Source organism: Delphinapterus leucas, chromosome 8, assembly GCF_059928025.1.
Source record: "Delphinapterus leucas isolate spDelLeu-1000000601 "Yukka" chromosome 8, BTC_Dleu_Yukka2, whole genome shotgun sequence".
Lineage (NCBI taxonomy): Eukaryota > Metazoa > Chordata > Mammalia > Artiodactyla > Monodontidae > Delphinapterus > Delphinapterus leucas.
The window spans coordinates 76,654,198-76,675,209 of NC_143136.1; positions in this window are offsets into that span (position 1 = coordinate 76,654,198).

Genomic DNA, 21,012 nt, shown 5'->3' on the forward strand with positions numbered 1-21,012 from the left:
GATGACATACTCTGAATCTAGTCTTGAATATCCAATTTTAAAAGAAAAACATTCACCCAGGGTGTCTTCTCCACTCTTAATATTCAGCTTCACTTTTGTCACTTCTGATCACCAAATGTGGGATAGTCTTTTCAAATATCAAGCAATCCTTGCACACAGCTGGGTATCCTACAGTTTAACTCAGTTCTGACACTAGCTGCCTGGAATTGGGAGTCAGACCTCACAGATTAAGGGCTCAGTTCCACAAGACTGCCTACCCCCGAACTTCAGAGGCCAATCACAAATTCAGGTTGTTCCCTGTGCTTCTGACTGATTTGCTCTAGATCAGATGTTCCCACAACCCCCTCCTCGGGTTTAGTTAATTTTCTAGAGCAGCTCACAGAACTCAGGAAAACAGTTTACTTGTTGAATTACTAGTATATCATAAAAGAATATAACTTAGGAACAGCCAGATAAAAGTGATGCAAAGGCAAGGTATGAAGGAAGGGGCATGGAGCTTCCATGCTCTCTCCAGGTGTGCCACTCTCTCCACAGCTCCATGTGTTGACTAACACAGAAGCTCTCTCTCCTTTTGGGTTTTTATGGTCTTCATGAAGTCTTCATTACATAGGCATGATTTGTTAAATCATTGACCAGTACTGACTGAACTCAATCTCTAGCCCCTCGTCCCTCCATGGAGGTCAGGGGAAGGGGTTGAAAGTTGCAACCCTCTCCTCCATCTAGGTTCAATTTTCCTCTATGTTGATTTCTCTTTCCACATGTTGTTGCAGAATTAGCCACCAGAAACTTCTGACTTACATACACCACTCAGCTCAGCAATACTTCTGAAAAATATGGCATTTCCCCAAGCAGCCCAAATTCAAATTGAGTGAGCGTTCTCATAGATCATCTTTAGTCAAGTGCCATTCCTGAATCTAACACTGTGGCTAGAGGAACACACTGCTCTTAACAGCACACCCATCACAAGCCCACCCCTCAAGGCAGGGAGTTGGCAGCAATTCCACTCTAATCAACATAGACTGATAGTAGCGAATGGATGGTTCCCCTTATTATGAGCTGGGATAATGTTATCTAAATAAGATGAGAGTGAAGATGAGAAGGAAAAACAAAAGCACAACAAGCTAGTTTCATATGGTGGATCACTAGTGAGAAGGTTTTAGTAAACCATGTAATAAATGATGAGGTTTTACACTAAGGAGATGGAAAATTAGAACTGGATTCAAGATAAGCTTAGGACAAGGGCAAAGAATGGACGTACTTGTTGGATGTCGCACAGACATCTCAAAAGTAACAGGCCCAAAATTTAACTATCAAACCTACCACGCTTCTAGTTTTCAGCATCTCTATAAATGATACCCACATCCATTAAGTTATTTAAACTACAAACCTATGAGTCATTTCTAATATTGCCCCACCCGCTCTCACTCTGTCAACTATATTTCCTAAATATATCTTGAATCTATCTACTCCTATCATCACTATACCTTCTTAGTTCAAATCACCATAATTCCCCTGCCAATAGTAGAAAAATAGCCTCCTAAAGGCTTTCCCTGCCACCATATTTGTCCAATTCCAACCCACTTTTCAGAAACCATTCAAACAATATTTTAAAAATGGAATTATGATCATATAATTCCTCAGGGTGAAACCATTAAATGGTCTTCATTACATTTAAATGAAATACAAACTCTTCAACATAACCCTCAACACCCGGCATAATATGGAATAGGCCTATCTCTCAAACCACGTTGTCTGACATTCTCCCAGTAACTTATATATGTAGGCATATGGACCTTCATTTACTTCCTTAAACGTGCCAAGATTTTTCCAGCTTCAAGTCAGGTTTTTCTCTTTAATGCAAATTTTTTTCTCCATTTTCATCTGGCCAGATGCTAGTCATTCTACTGTCCTCAGCTTGAATATATATATTCCCCCAAATATTATAAACATATATTATCCCAGATATATTTGTGAACTAAGTCCCTTCATAAATTATCTTATCTCATAATACCTTGACATTTCCTCATTTCCACTTATTATAAATTATAGTTACAGGTCCCTTTTGTGGCTTAATGATTTACCAGCTATCTTCTTCTAAACTGTAGGCCTCACTGGGGCAGAGTCTATTTTGGATCAGTTGCATTGTATTCCAGTAATGTAGCAAGTTCCTGAGTATATATATTCCATAAGTACATAAATTAATAAAATGTTATTTAAAATGCACTTTACACCTTATTACTAAAAGTTGGTAGCATTTTCCACTAAATATTCATAAAATATGAGGAAAATACAAAAATCAGGGAAAAAAACCTATGAACACCATTGTTAAGATAAACGACCTGAATATTCAAGGAAATTTAATGATCTAAATTTTTTACATGAACATGTAAGAAAGTTAAAATACAGAAAGACTGTATATCACTCTAGTGTAGAAACAAGAAGGTTGACATAATATCCCTCAAGAAGTTTAAATTTACTGATTTTGTCATGAGAGATATATAGACATACGACTAGAATTGAAGGAACATGCAATGATCACTCAGATGTTCAAATATTGTCCTAGGCATGTAGGACAATATTTGAAACGTTGAATTTTGTTCTAAAACTTTTTACTGGGAACAAAGCTTCTAATATTAGCATTATGTAAATGATGGGAGGAGATGAGTGCTAAAGCACTAAAAAAAAGAAATGTTATAGCTTAGAAGGAAAACATCTTTAGCAGGAGAGAGTGGAAGCTGAGGGCACTTCAGTAAAGTGAATCTTAATTTATAGATATGGTCAGAAGTTATTTACCTAAAGTCCATCCTTTGGGTCCTATTCCCTGAAATTATATGAAAAAAATTTGTATTTATTTGAATGCATGCATTTTGCTTGGGAGAAAAGAATCTAAGCTTTCATTAAATCCTCCAGTGAGGATCTGTGACCTAAAAATAGGTCAACGACAACCATAACAGCAGAACCCCATGTATCCTGAGATTTAATTAAATTGGCTTTTATGAAGGATTTGGGTATTCTCATTTTATCCAGTCAGAAACCCTATTTACTTCCCTTTATTGATTTTCTTTTTCCTGAACTTTCACAAACTCTTTTCCTTTCCTTTTTTTTCCCTTTAATTCTTCCTGTTTTTGTTTTAATACATCAACACACTAAAGATTCTGACTCTTTGATCTGGAATTAGGACAGGTTGATAGGGACTTGATCACTGTTTTTAAAGTCATACAGAAAATATACAGGGGATATATGGACCTACTTATCAAATTCTTAAATACTATCATTATGGGTACCCCTTCCAGCACAACAGAGACCTAGTTGAAATAAAAGAAATTCTACTTCTTTGTACTTCAGTACAAGTAACACAGTCATGGTCTCCTTAAAAAAATATTCAGATGGGATATAAAATATATGTAGATTCAAAAGGATCATGAAGGGAAATTATAATTTGATTATGAAAAGCTATGACACGTGAGGGCATTTATGGTGATAAAAACATATCACGCTCATCTAAAGTATGACTATCACTGTTCTAGGCATAAATATTCAATAAGCTACACACACACACACACACACACACACACACACAGACATACACACATAAGTGACTAAAAGAAGACAGTACAGTGCTTCAAATATCAGACTCCAGGGTCAAACAGATCTAGATTGGACCTTGTGCTTTTGTGACTTCATGTCTCCAGGAAACATACTTAATCTTAGCCCCATCTTATTGTAAAGATTAAATAAGAAAACATAATAATCAGTAAAATGATCTAATATTATTAGATTTCACATACCATTTCATATATTACATTTATAACAATATATATTCAATACTACTATATTCATTTTTATATAAATACAATATACAGATTCATTTTTTCTGACTCTAAGTTCTATTTTTCTCATAATAAACACTCAAAAGCCCAGGAACTAGGCCTATCCTATAAGTCAGCATATTATGTTTACTGAATAATGAGTGTCAGGCACAAAGAAAAAAAACAACAATTAATACAGGAGGAGCTTCAAGATGGCAGAAGACTAAGACACAGAGATCACCTTCCTCTCCACAAATACATCAGAAATACATCTACACGTGGAACAGCTCCTACAGAACATCTACTGAACGCTGCCAGAAGACCTCAGACGTCCCAAAAGGCAAGAAACTCCCCACGTACCTGGGTAGGGAAAAAGAAAAAAGAATAAACAGAGACAAAAGAATAGGGACGGGACCTGCACCAGTGGGAAGGAGCTATGAAGGAGGAAAGATTTCCACACACTAGGAAGCCCCTTCGTGGGCGGAGACTGTGGGTGGCGGAGGGGGGAAGCTAAGGAGCCGCGGAGGAGAGCACAGCAACAGTGGTGCAGAAGGCAAAACAGAGAGATTCCCACACAGAGGATCGGTGCTGACCAGCAATCACCAGACCGAGAGGCTTGTCTGCTCACCCACCGGATGCGGGCGGGGGCTGGGAGCTGAGGCTCAGGATTCTGAGGTCAGATCCCAGGGAGAGGACTAGGGTTGGCTGCGTGAACACAGCCTGAAGGGGTTAGTGCACCACGGCTAGCCGGGAGGGAGTCCGGGAAAAGGTCCGGAGCTGCTGAAGAGACAGGAGACTTTTTCTTGCCTCCTTGTTTCCTGGTGCATGGGGAGAGGGGATTAAGAGAGCTGCTTAAAGGAGTTCCAGAGACGGGCGCAAGCCGTGGCTATCAGCACGGACCCCAGAGATGGGCATGAGACGCTAAGGCTGCTACCGCTGCCACCAAGAACCTGTGTGCGAGCACAGGTCACTCTCCACACCTCCACTCCTGGGAGCCTGTGCTGCCCGCCACCACCAGGGTCCCTGGATCCAGGGACAACTTCCCCGGGAGAACGCACGGCGCGCCTCAGGCTGGTGCAATGTCATGCCGGGCTCTACTGCTGCAGGCTCGCCCCGCATCCATACCCATCCCTCCCCCACGGCCTGAGTGAGCCAGAGCCCCCGAATCAGCTGCTCCTTTAACCCTGTCCTGTCTGAGCGGAAAAACAGATGCCCTCAGGCGACCTACAGGCAGAGGTGTGGCCAAATCCAAAGCTGAACACCTGGAGCTGTGCAAACAAAGAAGAGAAAGGGAAATTTCTCCCAGCAGCCTCAGGAGCAGCGGATTAAATCTCCACAAGCAACTTGATGTACCCTGCATCTGTGGAATACCTGAAAAGACAACGAGTCATCAATCAAATTGAGGAGGTGGACTTTGGAAGCAAAGATATATTTTTTTCCCTTTTTCTCTTTTTGTGTGTATGTGTATGTTTCTATGTGTTATTTTGTCTCTAGAGCTTTGCTTTCACCATTTGTCCTAGGGTTATGTCTCTCCGTTTTTTTTTTTTTTTACTTAAAAAAATTTTTTTTAGTAATTATTTATTTTAATAACTTTATTATTTTACTTTATTTATTTTATCTTCTTTCATTTTTTCTTTCTATGTTGTCTCCCTTTTATACTGAGCCAAGTAGAAGAAAGGCTCTAGATGCTCCAGACAGCCATCAGGGCTGTGCCTCTGAGGTGGGAGAGCCAACTTCAGGACACTGTTCCACAACAGACCTCCCAGCTACACGTAATATCAAATGGTGAAAATCTCCCACAGATCTCCATCTCAATGCCAAGACCCCGCTCCACTCAATGACCAGCAAGCTACAGTGCAGGATACCCTATGCCAAACAACTAGCAAGACAGGAACACAACCCCACCCATTAGCACAGAGGCTGCATAAAATCATAATAAGGCCACAGACACCCCAAAACACAGCACCAGATGTGCACCTGCCCACCAGAAAGACAAGATCCAGCCTTATCCCCCAGAACACAGGCACTAGTCCCCTCCACCAGGAAGCCTACACAACCCACTGAACCAACTTTAGGCACTGGGGACAGACACCAAAAACAGCAGGAACTACGAACCAGCAGCCTACAAAAAGGAGACCCCAAACACAGTAAGTTAAGCAAAATGAGAAGACAGAAAAACACAAAGCAGATGAAGGAGCAAGATAAAAACCCATCAGACCTAACAAATGAAGAGGAAATAGGCAATCTACCTGAAAAAGAATTCAGAATAATGATAGTAAAGATGATCCAAAATCTTGGAAATAAACTAGACAAAATGCAAGAAACATTTAACAAGGACCTAGAAGAACTAAAGAGCAAACAAACAATGATGAACAACACAATAAATAAAATTAAAAATTCTCTAGAAGGGATCAATAGCAGAATAACTGAGGCAGAAGAACGGATAAGTGACCGGGAAGATAAAATAGTGGAAATAACTACTGCAGAGCAGAATAAAGAAAAAAGAATGAAAAGAATTGAGGACAGTCTCAGAGACCTCTGGGACAACATTAAACACACCAACTATCGAATTATAGGGGTTCCAGAAGAAGAAGAGAAAAAGAAAGGGACTGAGAATATATTTGAAGAGATTATAGTCGAAAACTTTGCTAACATGGGAAAGGAAATAGTCAATCAAGTCCAGGAAGCACAGAGAGCCCCATACAGGATAAATCCAAGGATAAACACGACGAGACACATATTAATCAAACTGTCAAAAATTAAATATAAAGAAAACATATTAAAAGCAGCAAGGGAAAAACAACACACAAGGGAATCCCCATAAGGTTAACAGCTGATCTTTCAGCAGAAACTCTGCAAACCAGAAGGGACTGGCAGGACATATTTAAAGTGATGAAGGAGAAGAACCTACAACCAAGATTACTCTACCCAGCAAGGATCTCATTCAGATTCAACAGAGAAATCAAAACCTTTACAGACAAGCAAAAGATAAGAGAATTCACAACACCAAACCAGCTTTACCAGAAATGCTAAAGGAACTTCTCTAGGCAGGAAACACAAGAGAAGGAAAAGACCTACAATAAGAAACCCAAAACAATTAAAAAAAATGGGAGTAGGAACATACATATTGATAATTACCTTAAACATAAATGGATTAAATAATCCAAGCAAAAGACATAGACTGGCTGAATGGATACAAAAACAAGATCCGTATATATGCTGTCCAAAAGAGACCCACTTCAGACCTAGGGACACATACAGACTGAAAGTGAGGGGATGGAAAAAGATATTCCATGCAAATGAAAATCAAAAGAAAGCTGGAGTAGCAATTCTCATATCAGACAAAATAGACTTTAAAATAAAGACTATTACAAGAAACAAAGAAGGACACTACATAATGATCAAGGGATCGATCCAAGAAGAAGATATAACAATTATAAATATTTATGAACCCAACAAAGGAGCACCTCGATACATAAGGCAAATACTAACAGCCATAAAAGGGGAAATTGACAGTAACATAATCATAGTAGGGGACTTTAACACCCCACTTTCACCAATGGACAGATCATCCAAAATGAAAATAAATAAGGAAACACAAGCTTTAAATGATACATTAAACAAGATGGACTTAATTGATATTTATAGGACATTCCATCCCAACACAACAGAATACACATTCTTCTCATGTGCTCATGGAATATTCTCCAGGATATATAATGTCTTGGGTCACAAATAAATCCTTGGTAAATTTAAGAAAATTAAAATTGTATCAAGTATCTTTTCCGACCACAGCACTATGAGACTAGATAACAATTACAAGAAAAAATCTGTAAAAAATACAAGCACATGGAGGCTAAACAATACACTACTTAATAACCAGGAGATCACTGAAGAAATCAAAGAGGAATTCAAAAAATACCTAGAAGCAAATGACAATGAAAACATGACGATCCAAAACCTATGGGATGCAGCAAAAGCAGTTCTAAGAGGGAACGTTATAGCAATATAATCCTACCTTAAGAAACAAGAAACATCTCAAATAAACAAACTAACCTTATACATAAAGCAATTAGAGAAAGAAGAACAAAAAGCCCTAAAGTTAGTAAAAGGAAAGAAATCATAAAGATCAGATCAGAAATAAATGAAAAAGAAATGAAGGAAACGATAGCAAAGATAAATAAAACTAAAAGCTGGTTCTTTGAGAAGATGAAATTGATAAGCCATTAGCCAGACTCATTCAAGAAAAAAAGGGAGAAAACTCAAATCAATAGAATTAGAAATGAAAAAGGAGAAGTAACAACTGACACTGCAGAAATACAAAGGATCATGAGAAATTACTACAAGCAACTCTATGCCAATAAAATGGACAACCTGGAAGAAATGGAGAAATTCTTAGAAAACCACAACCTTCCGAGAGTGAACCAGTAAGAAAAGGAAACTATGAACAGACCAAACACAAGCACTGAAATTGAAACTGTGAATAAAAATCTTCCAACAAACAAAAGCCCAGGACCAGATGGCTTCGCAGGCGAAGTCTATGACACATTTAGAGAAGAGCTAACACCTACCCTTCTCAAAGTGTTCCACAATATAGCAGAGGGAGGAACACTCCCAAACTCATTGTATAAGGCCACCATCACCCTGATACCAAAACCAGAGAAAAATGTCACTAAGAAAGAAAACTATAGACCAATATCACTGATGAACATAGATGCAAAAATCCTCAATAAAATACTAGCAAACAGAATCCAACAGCACATTAAAAGGATCATACACCATGATCAAGTGGGGTTTATCCCAGGAATGCAAGGATTCTTCAATATATGGAAATCAATGTGATACACCATATTAACAAACTGAAGGAGAAAAACCATATGATCATCTCAATCGATGCAGAGAAAGCTTTCGACAAAATTCAACACCCATTTATGATAAAAACCCTGCAGAAAGCAGGCATAGAGGGAACTTTCCTCAACATAATAAAGGCCATATATGACAAACCCACAGCCAACATCGTCCTCAGTGTTGAAAAACTGAATCATTTCCACTAATATCGGCAACAAGACAAGGTTGCCCACTCTCACCACTATTATTCAACATAGTTTTGGAAGTTTTAGCCACAGCAATCAGAAGAAAAAGAAATAAAAGAAATCCAAATGAGAAAAGAAGAAGTAAAGCTGTCACTGTTTACAAATGACATGATACTATTCATACAGTATCCTAAAGATACTACCAGAACACTACTAGAGCTAATTAATGAATTTGGTAAAGTAGCAGGATACAAAATTAATGCATAGAAATCTCTTGCATTCCTATACACTAATGATGAAAAATATGAAAGTGAAATCAAGAAAACACTCCCATTTACCACTGCAACAAAAAGAATAAAATATCTAGGAATAAACCTACCCAAGAAGACAAAAGACCTGTATGCAGAAAAATATAAGACACTGATGTAAGAAATTAAAGATAATACAAATAGATGGAGATATATAACATGTTCTTGGATTGGTAGAATCAACATTGTGAAAATTACTACCCAAAGCAATCTACAGATTCAATGAAATCCCTATCAAACTACCAGTGGCATTTTTCACAGAACTAGAACAAAAAATTTCACAATTTGTATGGAAATGCAAAAGACCCCAAATAGCCAAAGCAATCTTGAGAAAGAAGAACAGAGTGGGAAGTATCAGGCTCCCTGACTTCAGACTATGCTACAAAGCTACAGTAATCAAGACAGTATGCTACTGGCACAAAAACAGAAATATAGATCAATGGAACAGGATAAACCCACACACATATGGTCACCTTAATTTTGATAAAGGAGGCAAGAATATACAGTGGAGAAAAGACAGCCTCTTGTATAAGTGGTGTTGGGAAAACTGGACAGGTACATGTAAAGGTATGAAATTAGAACACTCCCTACACCATACACAAAAATAAACTCAAAATGGATTAAAGACCTAAATGTAAGGCCAGACACTATCAAACTCTTAGAGGAAAACATAAGCAAAACACTCTATGACATAAATCACAGCAAGATCCTTCTTGACCCACCTCTTAGAGAAATGGAAGTAAAAAGAAAAATAAACAAGTGGGACCTAATGAAATTTAAAAGCTTTTGCACAGCAAAGGGAACCATAACAAGACCAAAAGACGACCCTCAGAATGGGAGAAAGTATTTGTGAATGAAGGAACAGACAAAGGATTAATCTCCAAAATTTACAAGCCGCTCATGCAGCTCAATAACAAAAAAACAAACAACCCAATCCAAAAATGGGCAGAAGACCTAAATAGACATTTGTCCAAAGAAGATATACAGACTGCCAACAAACACATGAAAGAATGCTCAACATCATTAATCATTAGATAAATGCAAATCAAAACTACAATGAGATATCATCTCACACCAGTCAGAATGGCCATCATCAAAACATCTAGAAACAATAAATGCTGGAGAGGATGTGGAGAAAAGGGAACCCTCTTGCACTGTTGGTGGGAATATAAGTTGATACAACTACTATGGAGAACGTTATGGAGTTTCCTCAAAAAACTAAAAATAGAACTACCATATGACCCAGCAATCCCACTACTGGGCAAATACCCTGAGAAAACCATAATTCAAAAAGAGTCATGTACCAAAATATACATTGCAGCTCTATTTACAATAGCCAGGACATGGAAGCAACCTAAGTGTCCATTGACAGATGAACGGATAAAGAAGATGTGGCACATATATACAATGGAATATTACTCAGCTGTAAAAAGAAATTGAGTTATTTGTAGTGAGGTGGATGGACCTAGAGTCTGTCATACAGAGTGAAGTAAGTTAGAAGGAGAAAAACAAATACGATATGCTAACACATATATATGGAATCTAAAAAAAAAAAGGTCATGAAGAACCTAGGGGTAAGATGGGAATAAAGACACAGACCTACTAGAGAATGGACTTGACGATATGGGGAGGGGGAAGGGTAAGCTGTGACAATGAGAGTGTCATGGACATATATACACTACCAAACGTAAAACAGATAGCTAGTGGGAAGCAGCTGCATAGCACAGTGAGATCAGCTCGGTGCTTTGTGACCACATATAAGGTGGGTTAGGGAGGGTGGGAAGGAGATGCAAGAGGGAGGATATGTGGGGATATATATGTGTATGTAAAACTGATTCACTTTGTTATAAGGCAGAAACTAACACACCATTGTAAAGCAAGTATACTCCAATAAATATGTTTTAAAAATTAATATAGAATTATTCTTTTTACAGCTCTTTCTGGGATGATCTTTTGGTAATTAATGCTGTTTTTAGAAATTACATTATATACTTCCTATTTCATCTAATTGAAAATTTAGTAAAAATTGCTAACAGCTTTACTCTTTGGTTAAAAAATTACCCTATTTATTGTTTACATAGAAAAGAGTCAAATTAGTAGTACAGAACTGTAGGAAGTAAATCAGGATATTGCTATAGAGGGTACACTGAAAAGTCCCATTTCATCATTACATACGCTCCCTTAATCCTATCCAACATCAGCTAATACTTACTATGGTCTCTGAGGGAACTTATAATGACTATGTGAAAAATGAGTCCTCAGGGGACAGTCAAACTGAATGATCAAAGTTCAGACAAGGATGGAGGCATGACTAGTTTTAGCTGAGGTTTTCTGGCCTCAAATTTTCTTATCACAGTTCTGTCTTTCTTAATTCAATCAGTTCTCTTCCTGTCGCTTATTCTGGGTTCCTCAGTGAAGTTGATTACCTTATTTTATTCAGTCTACATACATTTACTGAGTGCCTACTATGTGTCAACAAAGTGATAATAACAAACTATTACTGCTATTGATAATTATAACGAAAATATAATCTCAATATAACTAAAACAGTGAACACTGACTATTTGCCAGGTACATGTATTAACTCACTCCATCCTCCTACAAAGTAAGTAATGTGTCATTCTCACTTATGAGGAAACTGAGCCACAGAAAATAAGGCAAGGCCTCAGCCTTATAGTAAAGTCAAGTGGGGAGATTTATAATAAACAGATACATAATCAAATGGGTTTGGAAATGATAAATAAAGGAACAGATTATTAAGGAGAGAGCAACAGAACTGAATAATGGCAAACAGAGGAGCAGAGAGTGGAGATGAGAAAGATGCTATTGGTGTTGCTAGAAAATGTCAGGAAGTAGAGAGTAGGCAGCAAGACACAATGTTGGAGAAGCAGCCACAAGTTCAACTACACGGGAGCCATGAATGCTCTATCAAGGGGTTTAGACTTCATCTCTGTACTTAATGAGCTCATAGTTAATGATTAACAGGGGCTCTTACTTAGAAAAGTGGTATTTTCAGATTATAAATATTTACTCATCTCTCTGGTAGTCATGTGTAGGGAGAATAAATTTGATGAACAGAGTACTGGGTAGCAGTTAGGAGATTTCTGAAGTCATCCAGGTAAAAGATAAGAAAGTCCTAGAATAGGACATGCTATCAGAGGTGAGGTGGATGAACAAATTTGATACATGCATCCTGATGGCTGATTCTACCTGGTGAAGTAGACTCTTTACTATTGACCTTATACTTACTCCTTAACTCCAAAGTCCACTGCCTCTTTCACTCTGAGACAAATGTGACCCTAAACTTAGGATGTTTAGTAGGTAAATATCTGTGCCTGAATAAGTAGATCTTTTCAGAACCACAACTTCAACTCAAATAAAGAAAAAAAATACATAAAAGTTTTCAAAAACTGAACCTGCCTTACTATAAGTAAACATAAAAATCATAAATGTCTCAAACCGTGTAAAGCAGATCTTATACATAGGACACAATGCAAAATAAAACATTTACAAATAAAACTGAATGAAATTTAAATAAAGAATACTAAAGCCATAAATTTTTTTCTGATACTAAAGTTGGGCATATTCCAAAATTTTGGAAATAAATAATCTCTAGATTTTTCAGGTGGTGGAGCTAAAAATGAAACTGAGTCACTTGGTTATTATGACTTGGGAGGGTTAGTGATAGAGACACGCATCTGAGTTCGCTATTTAATCTCGACAGAAAGAAAATATGATGAAAAGAGCAACTCCTAGAAACAGAACAGCATCATGGACATAAACACTGCATGTGTCAGAAATGACTGATGTTAACAAAAAGAGACATGTTGGAAAAAGACAACTACAGTTGTAATAAAATAAAAATAAAACACAAGTCATACATGTAACTACATTTTTTAGTTTGCCAAATCAAAGAAGAAAAAAGTAACATGAATTGATTTAAATTATTTAGCTTATGTAACACAATATATCCAAACTATTAACATTTCAATATGTAATCCAGTTAAAGTTATGACCTAGGTAATTTACACTCTTTGTTTTTTTCTACAACTATGCAAGTATTTTATACATATAGCACATTTCAGTTTGGACAAGCTACATTCTAAGTGGTCAGTAGAATCAAGTGACTAGTGGCTACTATATTAGAGAACACAGGTGTAAAAGACAGGACAATATACTTTTTTAAGAGGAAAATAATTCTCCTTCAGATAAAGATATTAGAATACCATTATTTTAACCACTTAATAAGTAATTAGGCAGTCCCTCCCAACAGGAAACTTGCACAAGCCTCTTAGATAGCCTCACCCACAAGAGGCAGACAGCAGAAGCAAGAAGAACTACAATCCTGCAGCCTGTGGAAAAAAAAAACCACATTCACAGAAAGATAAATAAGATGAAAAGGCAGAGAGCTATGTACTAGATGAAGGAACAAGATAAACCCACCAAAAAACAACTAAATGAAGTGGAGATAGGCAACCTTCCAGAAAAAGAATTCAGAATAATGATAGTGAAGATGATCCAGGACCTTGGAAAAAGAGTGGAGGCAAAATGGAGAAGATGCAAGAAATGTTTAACGAAGACCTAGAAGAATTAAAGAACAAACAAAGAGAGATGAACAATACAATAACTGAAATGAAAACTATACTAGAAGGAATCAATAACAGAATAACTGAGGCAGAAGAAGGGATAAGTTACCTGGAAGACAGAATGGTGGAATTCACTGCTGCGGAACAGAAAAAAGAAAAAAAGAATGAAAAGAAATGAAGACAACCTAAGAGACCTCTGGGACAACATTAAATGCAAAAACATTTGCATTATAGGGGTCCCAGAAGGAGAAGAGAGAGAGAAAGGACCAGAGAAAATATTTGAAGAGATTATAATCGAAAACTTTGCTAACATGGGAAAGGAAATAGCCACCCAAGTCTAGGAAGTGCAGCGAGTCCCATACAGGATAAACTCAAGGAGAAACACACTGAGACACATAGTAATCAAATTCACAATGCCAAGATACATAGTAATCAAATTGACAAAAATTAAAGGCAAAGAAAATTATTAAAAGCAACAAGTGAAAAATGACAAAAAACATACAAGAGAATTCCCGTAAGGTTAACAGATGATTTCTCAGCAGAAACTCTACAAGCCAGAAAGGAGTGGCATGATATACTTAAAGTGATGAAAGGGGAGAACCTACAACCAATATTACTCTACCCAGCAAGGATCTCATTCAGATTCGATGGAGAAACCAAATGCTTTACAGACAAGCAAAAGCTAAGAGAATTCAGTACCACCAAACCAGCTCTACAACAAATGCTAAAGGAACTTCTTTAAGTGGGAAACACAAGAGAGAAAAGGACCTAAAAAAACAAACCAAAAACAATTAAGAAAATGGTAATAGGAACATACATATCGATAATTACCTTAAACGTGAATTGATTAAATGCTCCAATCAAAGGACAGAGGCTTGTTGAATGGATACAAAAAGAAGACCCATACATATGCTGTCTACAAGAGACCCACTTCAGACCTAGAGACACATACAGACTGAAAGTGAGGGGATGGAAAAAAATATTCCATGCAAATGGAAATTAAAAGAAAGCTGGAGTAGCAATACTCATATAAGGTAAAACAGACTTTGAAATAAAGAATGTTACAATAGACAAGGAAGGACACTACAGAATGATCAAGGGATCCATCCAAGAAGAAGATATAACAATTATAAATATATATGCACACAACATAGGAGCACTTCAATACATAAGGCAACTGCTAACAGCTATAAAAGAGGAAATCGACAGTAACGCAATAATAGTGGGGGACTTTAACACTTCACTTACACCAATGGACAGATCATCCAAAATGAAAATAAATAAGGAAACAGAAGTTTTAAATGACACAAGAGACCAGATAGATTTAATTGATATTTATAGGACATTCCATCCAAAATCAGCAGATTAAACTTTCTTCTCAAGTGCACAGGGAACATTCTCCAGGATAGATCACACCTTGGGTCACAAAGCAAGCCTCAGTAAATTTAAGAAAACTGAAGTCATATCAAGCATCTTCTCTGGCCACAACGCTATGAGATTAGAAATCAATTACAGGGAAAAAAACATAAAAAACACAAACATATGGAGGCTAAACAATACATTACTAAATATCCAAGAGCTCACTGAAGAAATCAAAGAGGAAATCAAAAAATACCTAGAGACAAATGACAATGAAAATGCGAAGATCCAAAACCTATGGGATGCAGCAAAAGCAGTTCTAAGAGGGAAGTTTATAGCTATACAAGCCTACCTCAAGAAACAAGAAAAATCTCAAGTAAACAATCTAACCTTACACCTAAAGGAACTAGAGAAAGAAGAACAAACAAAACCCAAAGTTAGGTGAAGGAAAGAAATCGTAAAGATCAGAGCAGAAATAAATGAAATAGAAACAAAGGAAACAACAGCAAAGATCAATAAAACTAAAAGTGGTTCTTTAAGAAGATAAACAAAATTGATAAACCATTAGCCAGACTCATCAAGGAAAAGAGGGAGAGGACTCAAATCAATAAAATTAGAAATGAAAAAGGAGAAGTTACAACAGACACTGCAGAAATAGAAAGCATCCTAAGAGACTACTACAAGGAACTATACGCCAATAAAATGGACAACCAGGAAGAAACTGACAAATTCTTAGAAAGGTATAACCTTCCAAGACTGAACCAGGAAGAAATAGAAAATCTGAACAGACAAATAACAAGTAATGAAATTGAAACTGTGATTAAAAATCTTCCAACAAAGAAGAGTCCAGGACCAGATGGATTCACAGGTGAATTCTATCAAACATTTAGAGAAGAGCTAACACCCATCCTTCTCAAACTGTTCCAAAAAATTGCAGAGAAAGGAAAACTCCCAAACTCATTCTATGAGGCCAACATCATCCTGATACCAAAACCAGACAAAGATACTACAAAAGAAGAAAATTACAGACCAGTTTCACTGATGAATATAGATGTAAAAATCCTCAACAAAATACTAGCAAACAGAATCCAACAACACATTAAAAGGATGATACCCTATGACCAAGGGAGTTTTATCCCAGGGATGCAAGGATTCTTCAATTCATGTAAATCAGTCAATGTGATACACCATATTAACAAATTGAAGAATAAAAACCATGTGATCATCTCAATAGATGCAGAAAAAGCTTTTGACAAAATGCAACACCGAGTTATGATAAAAACTCTCCAGAAAGTGGGCATAGAGGGAACCTACTTCAACATAATAAAGGCCATAAACAACAAACCCACAGCAAACATCATTCTCAGTGGTGAAAAACTGAAAGCATTTCCTCCAAGATCAGGAACAAGACAAGGATGTCCACTCCCACCACTAGTATTCAACAGAGTTTTGGAAGTCCTAGCCATGACAATCGGAGAAGAAAAAGAAATAAAAGGAATACAAATTGGAAAAGAAGAAATAAAACTGTCACTGTTTGCAGATGACATGATACTATACATGGAGAATCCTAAAGATGCCACCAGAAAATTACTTGAGCTAATCAATGAATTTGGTAAAGTTGCAGGCTACAAAATTAATGCACAGAAATCTCCTGCATTCCTATACACTAATGATGTAAAAATATGAAAGAGAAGTTAAGAAAACACTCCCATTTAACACTGTAACAAAAAGAATAAAATACCTAGGAATAAACCTACTTAGGGAGACAAAAGACCTGTATGCAGAAAACTATAAGATACTGGTGAAAGAAATTAAAGATGATACCAACAGATGGAGAGATATACCATGTTCTTGGATTGGAAGAATCAATATTGTGAAAATGACTATACTACCCAAAGCAATCTACAGATTCAATGCAATCCCTATCAAATTACCAGTGGCATTTTTTACAGAACTAGAACAAAAAACCTTAAAATTTGTATGGAGACACAAAAGACCCCGAATAGCCAAAGCAGTCTTGAGGGATAAAAAAAGGAGCTGGAGGAATCAGACTCCCTGACTTCAGGCTATACTACAAAGCTACAGTAATCAAGACAATATGGTACTGGCACAAATACAGAAACACAGACCAATGGAACAAGATAGAAAGCCCAGAGATAAACCCACACACCTATGGTCAACTAATCTATGACAAAGGAGGCAAGGATATACAATGGAGAAAAGACAGTCTCTTCAATAAGTGGTGCTGGGAAAACTGGACAGCTACATGTGAAAGAATGAAATTAGAACACTCCCTAACACCATACACAAAAATAAACTCAAAATGGATTAGAGACCTAAATGTAAGGCCAGACACTCTAAAACTCTTAGAGGAAAACATAGGCAGAACACTCTATGATATAAATCACAGAAAGATCCTTTTGACCCACCTCCTAGAGAAATGGAAATAAAAACAAAAATAAACAAATGGGACCTAATGAAACTTCAAAGCTTTTGCACAGCAAAGGAAACCATAAACAAGACGAAAAGACCACCCTCAGAATGGGAGAAAATATTTGCAAATGAAGCAAATGAGTAGGATTAATCTCCAAAATTTACAAGCAGCTCATGCAACCTAATAACAAAAAAACAAACAACCCAATCCAAAAATGGGCAGAAGACCTAAATAGACATTTCTCCCAAGAAGATATACAGATGGCTAAGAAGCACATGAAAAGCTGCTCAACATCACTAATTATTAGAGAAATGCACATCAAAACTACAATGAGGTATCACCTCACACCAGTTCATCAGAAAATCTACAAACAACAAATGCTGGAGAGGGTGTGGAGATAAGGGAACCCTCTTGCACTGTTGGTGGGAATGTAAATTGATACAGCCACTATGGAGAATGGTATGGAGGTTCCTTAAAAAACTAAAAATAGAATTACCATGTTATCCAGCAATCCCACTAGTGGGCATATACCCAGAGAAAACCATAATTCAAAAAGACACATGCACTCCATATTCATTGCAGCACTATTTCCAATAGCCAGGTCATGGAAGCAACCTAAATGTCCATTGACAGATGAATGTATAAAGAAAATGTGGTACATATATACAATGGAATATTACTCAGCCATTAAAAGGAACGAAATTGGGTCATTTGTTGAGACGTTGATGGATCTACAGACTGTCATACAGAGTTAAGTAAGTCAGAAAGAGAAAAAGAAATATTGTATATTAACGCATGTATGTGGAACCTAGAAAAATGGTACAGATGAACCGGTTTGCAGGGCAGAAATTGAGACACAGATGTAGAGAACAAACGTATGGACATCAAGGGGGGAAAGTGGCGGGGGCTGGTGGTGGTGGTGTGCTGAATTGGGAGATTGGGATTGACATGTATACACCAATGTGTATAAAACTGATGACTAATAAGAACCTGCTGTATAAAAAAAAAATAAAATTTAAAAAAACTTATAAAAAACAATAAGTAATTAGTTATTTTGCACAGTCATTTGATAGTGTTAAGACCTAAGCACATTTAAAGCCCTGTGTCAAGGCAAAACTCAGATGATTTAGAAAGGAGCCTGTCCACATGATAATCATGGATTACTAGGAAGACATCTTCCATCCACCAATCCATCTCTCATTCAATTTGCACATTTGGAACATGTGCTGATCACTATGTTAGTCTCCAGAGCTACAACAGCATATAAAGAGTTAATGACCATTTGGCATAATAAATGCTAAGATGGAGACTTGTACAAGCCATTAACTGCCCATGAAGAGGGGAGAACTGACAATGAGGTGAACATCCATAGAAATAATGTACTCACATGGGCAAAGGCATGGATCACAGAATACTATGGTATGTCTGAGACTATACATAGTTTTATGTGATTGGTTAGTAGGGTTCATAAGGGGAAGTAGCAGAAAATGAAGGTAGAAATAAAGATGGAGACTAAACTACAAAATGCCTTTAGGCCGTGCTCAGGACTTTGGACTTTATCTTATGGATTTGGGGAACTGTAAAAGTCCATCATCTTATTGGTTTAGAAATTTAACTTTGGCAACTCTGTGGAAGAGAGACTGCAGAGAAATCAAAACTGGAGAAAGGAGAATTGTTAGAATATTAATAATTGGGAGTTTAATAAAAGAAAACATACTAAAGTCCTCTCATAATTCAGGAGATTTTAGAATGGAAAAAAAAGTCAAGAATTTAAGTTACCATGCATTGAAATGTATTAATTCATTTATCCAAATAATATTTATTATGTACCTACAATGTATAAGGCACTTTTCCAGGGTGAGGGATATGGTAATAACAGGACAGAGAAAATCTCACATTTCAAGGGGAGCAAGGTTTTTTGTTTTGTTTTGTGCTGTTTTCGCGGTACGCGGGCCTCTCACTGCTGTGGCCTCTCCCGCTGCGGAGCACAGGCTCTGGACGCGCAGGCCCAGCGGCCACGGCCCACGGGACCAGCCGCTCCGCGGCACGTGGGATCCTCCCGGACCGGGGCACGAACTCGCGTACCCTGCATCAGCAGGCAAACTCTCAACCACTGCACCACCAGGGAAGCCCGGGGAGCAAGTTTTGATTAAATCAATATACAATTTAAAAAAGTTAAATTCCATGAAACAATTAGATGGGGTAAAGTATTGAGAGAGAGAATGGAATGGTAGCACTACAGTTAGGCTGTTTAGAGAAGGCTATCTGAGGTGAAGGCTATCTGATGTTTGAACTTAGACTTGATTAACAAGGAGTCAGTCAGGAGTGAAGTGCCTCAGAGGATGACAAAGGGCAGTGGTCCAGAGGGTATGAGCTTCAATGTCCAAAGAGCAGTATTATGTCCTGTATGTCTGACCACAGTGAGCTCGTGGGACTGTGATAAGTATGGTCAAAGAGGTGGGCAGAAGCCATATTGTTGATGACCTAGTAGGTAAAGATTTTGCATTTCATTTAATGTATTTAGAATCTACTGGGAAGTCGCTACTGAGTGGTCACATTGTCATACGTGATTTTTATGAGGTCCCTCCCTCTTGCTACTCTGTGGATAATGGATTGGAGATAGGCAACAAGGGCAATGGCAGTGATGTAGGGTGACAGCTTAACTGTCAGAGAGAAGTGGACTGACTCAGGGTGCATTACGGAGTTAGATGAATAAGTGTTTCAGATAGTTGAAATTGAGGGTGGGGTATAATTGAAAGAGAAATATCTAGAAAGACTCCTGGAGTTTTCTCCAAAGCACTGGGTGGAAGGTGTTGTTACTCACTCATGTAGGGAAGACTGGAGGTCGAACAGATGAAGGGGGTCCCCTAGGATTTAGAAGTTAGGGCAAGCCTCAGGCTTCTAGTGTGAATGACTGAAAGAAATTACAAGAGTAGGAGGTGGTTTTGAAGCAAAAGGAAAAACTGACATTAAAAATATACATATATGTAGAAATGTGACATGAGACATATCACAGAAAAGACAATTCAGTTACAACTGGGGATGCCAATTCTGATAGCTTGACAGCATGGTTTTCAACCTTGAGATATTAAGAGCTTCCTAAGGCAAAATATTAATAAGTTATTAATCATCCAGATGTTTAACAGGAAAACAGAATTGGAAGTGAACAAGGAGGAATATAAACACTCACATTCATTCTCCCATCATCTTTTGCCAGGGCTGCTCAAGACAAAAATGGCTGACTGGTTATGAGTACTCACAATGAATTTCATTATGAAGTATCTCCCCTAACTGGATTGCAGTAAGTTTTAAGTGCTGGGATATTTTTGTTTGGGAGCTAATCACAGCCCCTGAGAACAAAAGCACAGACGAGAAAATGTAAGAAATGCATATTTCACCAACTGGTATACAAAATCTAAATCAATGGTTTCCAGGCTCAGTTCACAGACTAACAATGAGAATCACCTAAATTACATATTCAAA